Source organism: Magnolia sinica, chromosome 4 (genome assembly GCF_029962835.1).
Source record: "Magnolia sinica isolate HGM2019 chromosome 4, MsV1, whole genome shotgun sequence".
Lineage (NCBI taxonomy): Eukaryota > Viridiplantae > Streptophyta > Magnoliopsida > Magnoliales > Magnoliaceae > Magnolia > Magnolia sinica.
The window spans coordinates 30,022,284-30,030,227 of NC_080576.1; the positions used below are offsets into that span (position 1 = coordinate 30,022,284).

Genomic DNA, 7,944 nt, shown 5'->3' on the forward strand with positions numbered 1-7,944 from the left:
GCAAGATCACAGGGTTCCCACTATTTGCTCGGCTCGAAACTTCATACATGGCTTGAGGACCATGAATTAACTGCACACGTCGAATTTCAACCGTTCGATCCCTGTGAAAGTGGCCTAACAGACAAATTAGCCCCTAAAATCCAGATTATGGGCCCACCTGCAATCTGGATATGCCTCAAATTTAGTCCCAACGGTTAAAAAGATATAAGAAAAGAGATAGACGGAACGGATTGTACATATACATCACGATGGATCCCACATGGCCACTACGTGTACACCATGTGCACGGCACTGGCCGTGCATAAAAACCAAAAAAACGGGTCAGCATGCGCTGACCCGTCTTCTTTGCGTAACTAGCTTCAGCGGACGGGCGTTCATCCGTCGATTTTTACCAGTGGGCCCCACTCATCATCCGTTTACAAGATCTGGACCGTCCATCACGTCCAGAGGGGAGGCTGGACCCCCGCCTAGGTGTCCTTCTATTCCCATGCGTGCACACACGTGTAAATAACGATCAAACGCAGGATGGACGGTGAAAGAAAAGATTCAATGGGCCGAACCAAAAGACATACAGAAATACCCTTTTCCAGCTAGTTTTTCGAGAGGAACGCAATGAACGGATTAGATTTTCCTTCTGAGGTCAATCTGGGACCCATCAGCCATCACAAGGCTAAATGCGCAGGCTTTATTTCATAACAGAACCGGCGGACAAATCTTGTGGGCCACCACCGTACACCAACGATCTAATCTGGACCGTCTATCAGGAGCCTACATGCCCTCTCATCCAAGCCTAGGTGACCGAATTTCAGAAGACAATGAAGATTAGTTTTCAAACCGTCTAAAAGAAGACGAACGGTGCAAGAAAAATCTCTGTGGGCCACACCGAATGCAAGCCATACCACGTCATTTCTAACTAATGTTTCGTTCTTCATCTAATGGACGGCTTGGATTCTTCCGCTGATATCAGGAATGGGCCCCACCAAACAACCAGCGTAGGTTCTCTTACGCACGTTGCTTTGCGTAAGTAAAACGCATGCCTACTGCGTTGCGTAAAGAAAACGCATGTAGGAAGTTCTCCGACTCCAGCAGGATCTACACGCAGCTACTGCCTTCATTGCCTATAAAAGTAAGAGAGAGAGAGAAAGCAAATTATTCTGGATCCAAGCTTTGGACGAGCAGCGTGGAGGCCGTTGAAGAAGAGTATTTCTTTCCTATTTTTGTTTATTTCCTTTTCTTTTTTGAGATTTAGTTAATCATGTCTATGAGTGACTAAACCTCTTAGCTAGGGCTAAGAGGTGAAGCTTGTAGTGAGATGGGAGACTCTATTTTATGCTTTTAATTTAATTTTAATTTATGAACTGAATTGATTTTAGTTTGATTATTAAGGGAATGTTTTTAGCCTTTAATGGTCTGTTGTGACTGAAATTACAATAGATCTACGATGGCTTTGAGTATTTCTTTCCCCTTTTTATGTTTATGACGTCAAGAAGCCCTATTGTTCACCATCATCTCCTGGGCATGGTTAGATGACGGTACCCTTCCTAACCTTCATATCATGTTGATTGGTTTTTAATTAGTTTAATTCCGTTGTTTACTTTGTCTCCTGGGCATGGTTTGGTGATGGAATCCATTCTACTTCATATACCTTTCATCTCTTGAAAACTATATCAAAGGAAGTTCAGTTGATTTTCATGGTTACATCCTTCAACTGGATGAACATGGACTCTAAGTCCAGTTGAGTTCTTGAAACAGGCATAAGATTTTCCTGATCTCTACAAGTGGATCCTCTGAATCCCTAGTTTCCTACCTCTAAATTTCTTAAGTTTTACATCAATATTTCACCATTATTCATCAAATTATAATCAATTTAGATTTCATAGTCTAATTTTAATTCTACCTAGTTTCAAATAACGTACAGGTATCAGTCCCTTGGGATTCGACCTCGGTCTCACTGACTTTATTACTACATCACAACCCTATACTTGGAGAGTGAACAAGTTTTTGGCGCCATTGCTGGGGACTGACGGTTACGTTTTTCTGAAATTAACTAGTTTTAGGATTAGTTTAAGATTATGATTTTTCTAACTTTAGGTTTAGATTTTTCTGATTTCTAGAAACTAACCTGTTTTCCTGTTTTGTAGGATCCTGACACAAACTTCTAAATTAGTAATCCCTTTCTAATTCCTCTACTTTTTCTATTTTTTGAATTAGGGTTTGAATTTTAGAAATTTCTAATTCTAGTATTTTTCTATTTTTAGGAAATAGTTTATGTTTAGAAACTTTCCTCTTTTGTTTTCTTTTACAGGATCTTAATATAGGAACTTCTCATTTGGTACCATCTTTCTAACTTCTTTTCTTACTTTCTGTACTTTTCTAATTTTAGATTTAGATTCTTCTTTTAAGTAACTTTCTATTTTCTAGTTTTAGAAATTTTTCCTTTTTTAGAAACTAACTTTCTATTTTTATTTTTAGTAACTTTCTAATTCTAACTCTTTTAGAATCTAGCTTTGTTTTCTAATTTATTTTTAGAAATTTTCTACTTGTAGACTTTTTGTTTAGAAACTAACTTGTTTTATTTTCTTTTGCAGGTTTTTAACTGAGGGACTCCAAATTGGTAACTTCTTTCCAACCCTCTCTTTCTTTCTAGATTTTCTTTTCCTTTCTTAGGATTAGGTTTCGAATTTGATTAAGGGCTGCGAGTGTTTCATGCCCAAGTGGGCCCGTGACAACACTCGACGTCTCTTGACTGATGGAGGACTGGTTGAGGGGTTAACCATCCATTGCAGGACTAGACACCACTCGAAATCCCTTGAGTTAATTGAAGTGATGGCTGAAAATCAACATCTTCTACCCCAACCTAGGGTGAAGGACATTCAGGATGAGAATGAGGTGTATCAAGCACCCCCGCCTCGTATTTTACGAGATTATTTATAACCAGCGGGGCTGAGTACGCCCTCATGCATAATTTTTCCTGAAAATACAGGACATATGGACATCAAGCCAGGGGTTATCCAACTCCTTCCTAAGTTCCATGGGCTTGAATCTGAAGAACCATATCTACATTTGAAAGAATTTGATGAGATCATAGCCACTTTATATTTTCAAAATGTGTCTGAGGACACAGTTAGGCTGAAACTCTTTCCTGTTTCCTTGAAGGAGAAGGCTAAGACGTGGTTACATTCACTGCGTCCTAGATCCATTGGCACATGGAATGATATGCAAAGGAAATTTATAAAGAAATTTTTTCCACATCATAAAACGACTACCCTTAGAAAAGCAATCATGAACTTCACCCAAAAGGAGGATGAAACATTTTACTAATGTTGGGAAAGGTTCAAGGATTTGGTCAGTTCATGCCCACAATATGGCTTTGAAACGTGGTGCATTACAAATTTTTTTTATGATAGACTAACATCTTCCATGCGCCAAATGGTCGAGACAATGTGTAATGGAGAATTCATTAATAAAAATGTTGACGAGGTATGGGATTACCTCGATAGTCTTGCTGAAAAAATACAATCATGGGACTATTACCCAAAACCGAACACCACGTCTAGGCCGACTCAATCTAAGGAGAAAGGTGGATTGTATCTCTTGAAAGAAGAGGATGATCTCAAGTATAAAGTAACTACGCTCATAAGGAAAGTTGAGGCCATGAAAGGAAAGAAGGATAAGGTTAATGAAAGTGTTTGCGACATCTGTGATTGCAACATTCATACAACTGAAAATTGTCCTACAATACCCGCCTTTCGAGAAGTGTTGAGTGAATAATTTAATGCCGTAAATAATTATCAAAGACCTTTCAATGGACCGACCTCTAGTACGTACAATCCTGGCTGAAAAAATCATCCAAACTTTAGTTGGAGAAATGGACAAACTGCTACCCCTCAAAGTTTCTTTAATCAAAATCCAAACCAGGGGAAACCTCAAGAAGAACCGGTTCAAAATTTCATGCAAGAGCTGACCTAGGCAATGCGAGATTTTATGCAAAAAATGGATTCACGTATAACGATTATAGAAAAGGGGGTGCTTCCTGCACAACCGCTCTCCAATTCTAAACCGCATTACAAGATAGGTGATCCCAGCTCTTCAAATCAAATGGAGCACGCTAAATCCATCACCACTCTTAGGAGTGGGAAGATCATTGATAAAACTCTTTCGGTTAGGCCTGAAAAGCCTCAAGAACCAGAAGAGGACAACAATGATGGATCTAGTGATGCCCCATAAAAATTAGAACTGGAACTTATAGAAAAGCCAGTTGCTCCATTTCCCCAACAGTTGGTCGCACCAAAACCTCTCTCTAACTCTCAGGATATCCTAGAGGTGTTGAAGCAAGTGAAAGTCAACATTCCTCTACTTGATGTCGTAAAACAGATACCTTCATATGCCAAATTCCTGAAAGACTTATGCACGACCAAACGACGGCAGAGTATTCAAAAGAAGATCTTCCTAACTGAGAAAGTGAGTGCCATCCTAAAGCAAGACGTACCACAGAAACTCAAAGATCCCGGTAGCCCAACCATATCATGTGTAATCTGTTGAGGGTCAAATATTGCATATTAGACCCCAGTTTTTGCTTGGATTTACGAACATGATACCGGTTAATAGCCCGCTTTAATCATGTTTGTGATGCAGAGTGTATTTACGAGCATGGACTGAAGAGGAAGCTTAAAGCATGGATTTAACGCTCTAATGATACTAAAGGCAAGGGATGGACTCCAGGGGACCAAGATCGACAGAATTACACGCCAAGGATCCACGAAAATCGAGAAACTGAAGCTCAAGCGGCCTGAAAGTCAGCCAGAATGCAAGATCAAGGGGTTCCCGCCATCCGTTCAGCTCAAAACTTCATACATGGCTAAGGGCCCACAAATTAACCGTACATGTCAAATTTCAACCCTCAGATCCCTCCGGAAGTGGCCCAACGGATAGATCAGCCCCTAAAATCTTGATTTGGGGCCCGCCTGATATCTGGATATACTTAAATTTCATTGTTCATGCCTTAAAGTAGATGAGGAAAAGGATGGACGGAACGGATTTCTCACAAAAATCTCAGTGGACCCCACTCAAGAGAGTGCATGTGCACAATGTGCATGCACTCGCCGTGCACCGCAATTGTCCCAATCGGTCAGCATTACGCTGACCGATAACTTCTCAAAATTTCGAAAACGCACCAGTGTCTTCACTACGAAGCTGCGGTTTTGGCCAGTGGGCCCCACTAGACGCCCGGAGGGATGATCAGAGCCGTCCATTTGATCTGTAGGATGGCCAAGACCAGTTCCTAGGTGTATTTTTGCCACCATGCAAGCATTCGTGTGGATATCTCAGCCGAACGGATGATTATCGGTGAAATAAGAAGATCTTCTGGGCCACATCAAAATCAATAAAATCTCACCATTTCCAGACGATTTTTCATTGGGAATCTAATGGTCGGCGTGGATTTCTCCATCATTGTCAATATGGGACCCACCGACCATTACAGCGCGAAGCCGGAACCTCTGTTTCGCAACAGAGGTTGCGGTCCGATCTTGTGGGCCACCATGGTCGATGATCCAGATAATCGGGACCATCCATCAGGCCTAAAAGGGCCCCATAAACATGGTCTAGGTGGCAAAATTGTAAGAAACATCGGAGGTCGGTTTTCGATCGTTAAAACTGAAGACAGACGGTGGAAAGATTTGATTTGATGGACCGCACTAAACCCGAGTAAAAGCACCCCTTCCTAATTGAAATTCCGAGAGGAATTCAATGGACGGGTCGGATTTCTCTATTGACATATTTCATGGGCCCCACCAAGCTTCAACGCAGCTCCCCTGCGTATGGATTACGCACTTACAGCGCGTCCGGAATTTGCTCGGATTTTTTAGGCTGTTACACGTCCATAGAGAGGATCGGTCCAATGATCCAGACCGTCCAAAAGCCGGAGAAGGGGGTTTTCACCCTTCTTATGAAGGCATAATTACTAAAATGGGGGATCTCTTCTCTTGATCTCATATTAAACGCAGCTGTTGGTGCTGCACATAACAAATATTCGCAGTCCGGTTCTGCTGCAAACGGAAGTATGGAATAAGGTCGGTTCTTTCTAATCCAAACCGACCTCCATCACTCTATAAAGGGAAGGCTTGGAGCTTAGGATGGGGGGTGGAACGTGGAGCCAAGAACGGGTGGAGTACGGGCGATCTTCAAAGAGTTCTTTTTCTTCTCTTTTGCTTAATTGTTGTTTATATTTATTTAAGATTTAACCTAATCATAGTCGGCTAAACCTCTTAGCTAGGGCTAAGAGGTGAAGCTTGTAGTGAGATGGGAGACTCTATTTTTTTTATTTAACTATTAAATTGTGAATTGAGCTTGATTGTGGTTTGATTATTAAGGGAATGTTTTAGTTTTTTATGGCCTGTTGTGACTGAAATTACAATGGGTCTGTGATAGCTTTGAGCATGTTCCTTTCCTTTTATGTTTATGACGTCAGGAAGCCATGTTGTTCACCATCGTCTCTTTGGCATGGTCGGATGACGGTACCCTTCCTAACCTTCATAGCATGTTGATTGGTTGGTAATTAGTTTAATTCTGTTGTTTGCTTTGTCTCCTAGGCATGGTTTGGTGATGGAATCCATTTTAATTCATATACCTTTCATCTCTTTAAAATTATATCAGAGGAAGTTCAGTTTAATTTCCATGATTCTTGAAGCAGGCATAAGATTTCCCTGATCTCTACAAGTGGATCCTCTGAATCCCTAGTTTCCTACCTTTGAATTCTACATATCTTAGTTTACTATTTCATCATTATTCCTCAAAGTACACTTGATTTAGATTTCCTCTTAGCCTAGTTCTAGCTCTACTTAGTTTCAGATTACGTACAGGTTTCAGTCCCTTGGAATTCGACCTCGGTCTCACCGAGTTTATTACTACATCACAACCCTATACTTGGGGAGTGAACAAGTTTTTAGCGCCGTTGCCGAGGATTGATGGTTGCGATTCTCTGTAATTAATTAGGTTTAGAATTAGTTTAAAATTAGAATTTGACTAACTTTAGTTTTAGGTTTTTATTTGATTTCTAGAACTAACTTGTTTTCCTGTTTTGTAGGATCCTGACATAAGTTTCTAAATTGGTAATTCCTTCCTAATTTCTCTACTTTTTCTACTTTTAAAATTAGGGTTTAAATTTTAAAATTTTTCTAATTCTAGTATTCTCCTATTTGTAGGAAATAGTTTATTTTTAGAAACTTTCCTCTTTTGCTTTTAGAAACTAGGTTAGTTATTTCCCTTTTTAGAAATTAACTTTCTATTTTTATCTTTAGTAACTTTCTAATTTTAACTCTTTTAGAATCTAACTTTGTTTCCTAATTTATTTTTAGAAATTTTCTACTTGTAGAATTTTTGTTTAGAAACTAACTTTCCTATTGTGTAGGCTTTTAAGGTAGAAATTTCTAATTCGGTAAGCTTTCTCTCTACTTTCTATTTTTCAGTTCTCTTTTAGTAATTTACTTTCTAGTTTAGAACTTTCTTCTTTTAGAAACTAGTTTACTTCTATCTTTCTTTTTAAGGATTTTCTAATTCTAGAACTTCTCTTTAGAAACTGACTTGTTTGTTTTCTTTTGCAGGTCTTTAACTTAGGGACTTCAATTTGGTAATTTCTTTCCAACTCTCTCTTTCTTTCTAGATTTTCTTTTCCTCTCTTAGGATTAGGTTTCGAATTTGATTGAGGGCTGCGAGTGTTTCATGCCCAAGTGGGCCCGTGACAACACTCGACGTCTCTTGACTGAAAGAGGATTGGTTGAGGGGTTAACTATCCATCGCAGGACTAAACACCACTCGAAATCCCCTGAGTTAATTGAAGTGATGGCTGAGAACCAACTGCTTCTACCTCAACCCAGGATGGAAGACATTCAGGATGAGAATGAGGTGCATCAAGCACCCCCGCCACGTACTTTACGAGATTATTTA

At 39.9% G+C, this 7,944-nt stretch overlaps 1 non-coding gene across 1 annotated transcript; it reads right to left on the reverse strand.

The window, feature by feature from the left end:
• Positions 1–3,264: 3,264 nt before the first annotated feature.
• On the reverse strand, positions 3,265–3,371 carry LOC131244783 (small nucleolar RNA R71). Its single transcript, XR_009170560.1, has one exon. It is a non-coding gene; the product is annotated as a small nucleolar RNA R71 (small nucleolar RNA).
• Positions 3,372–7,944: the final 4,573 nt, after the last annotated feature.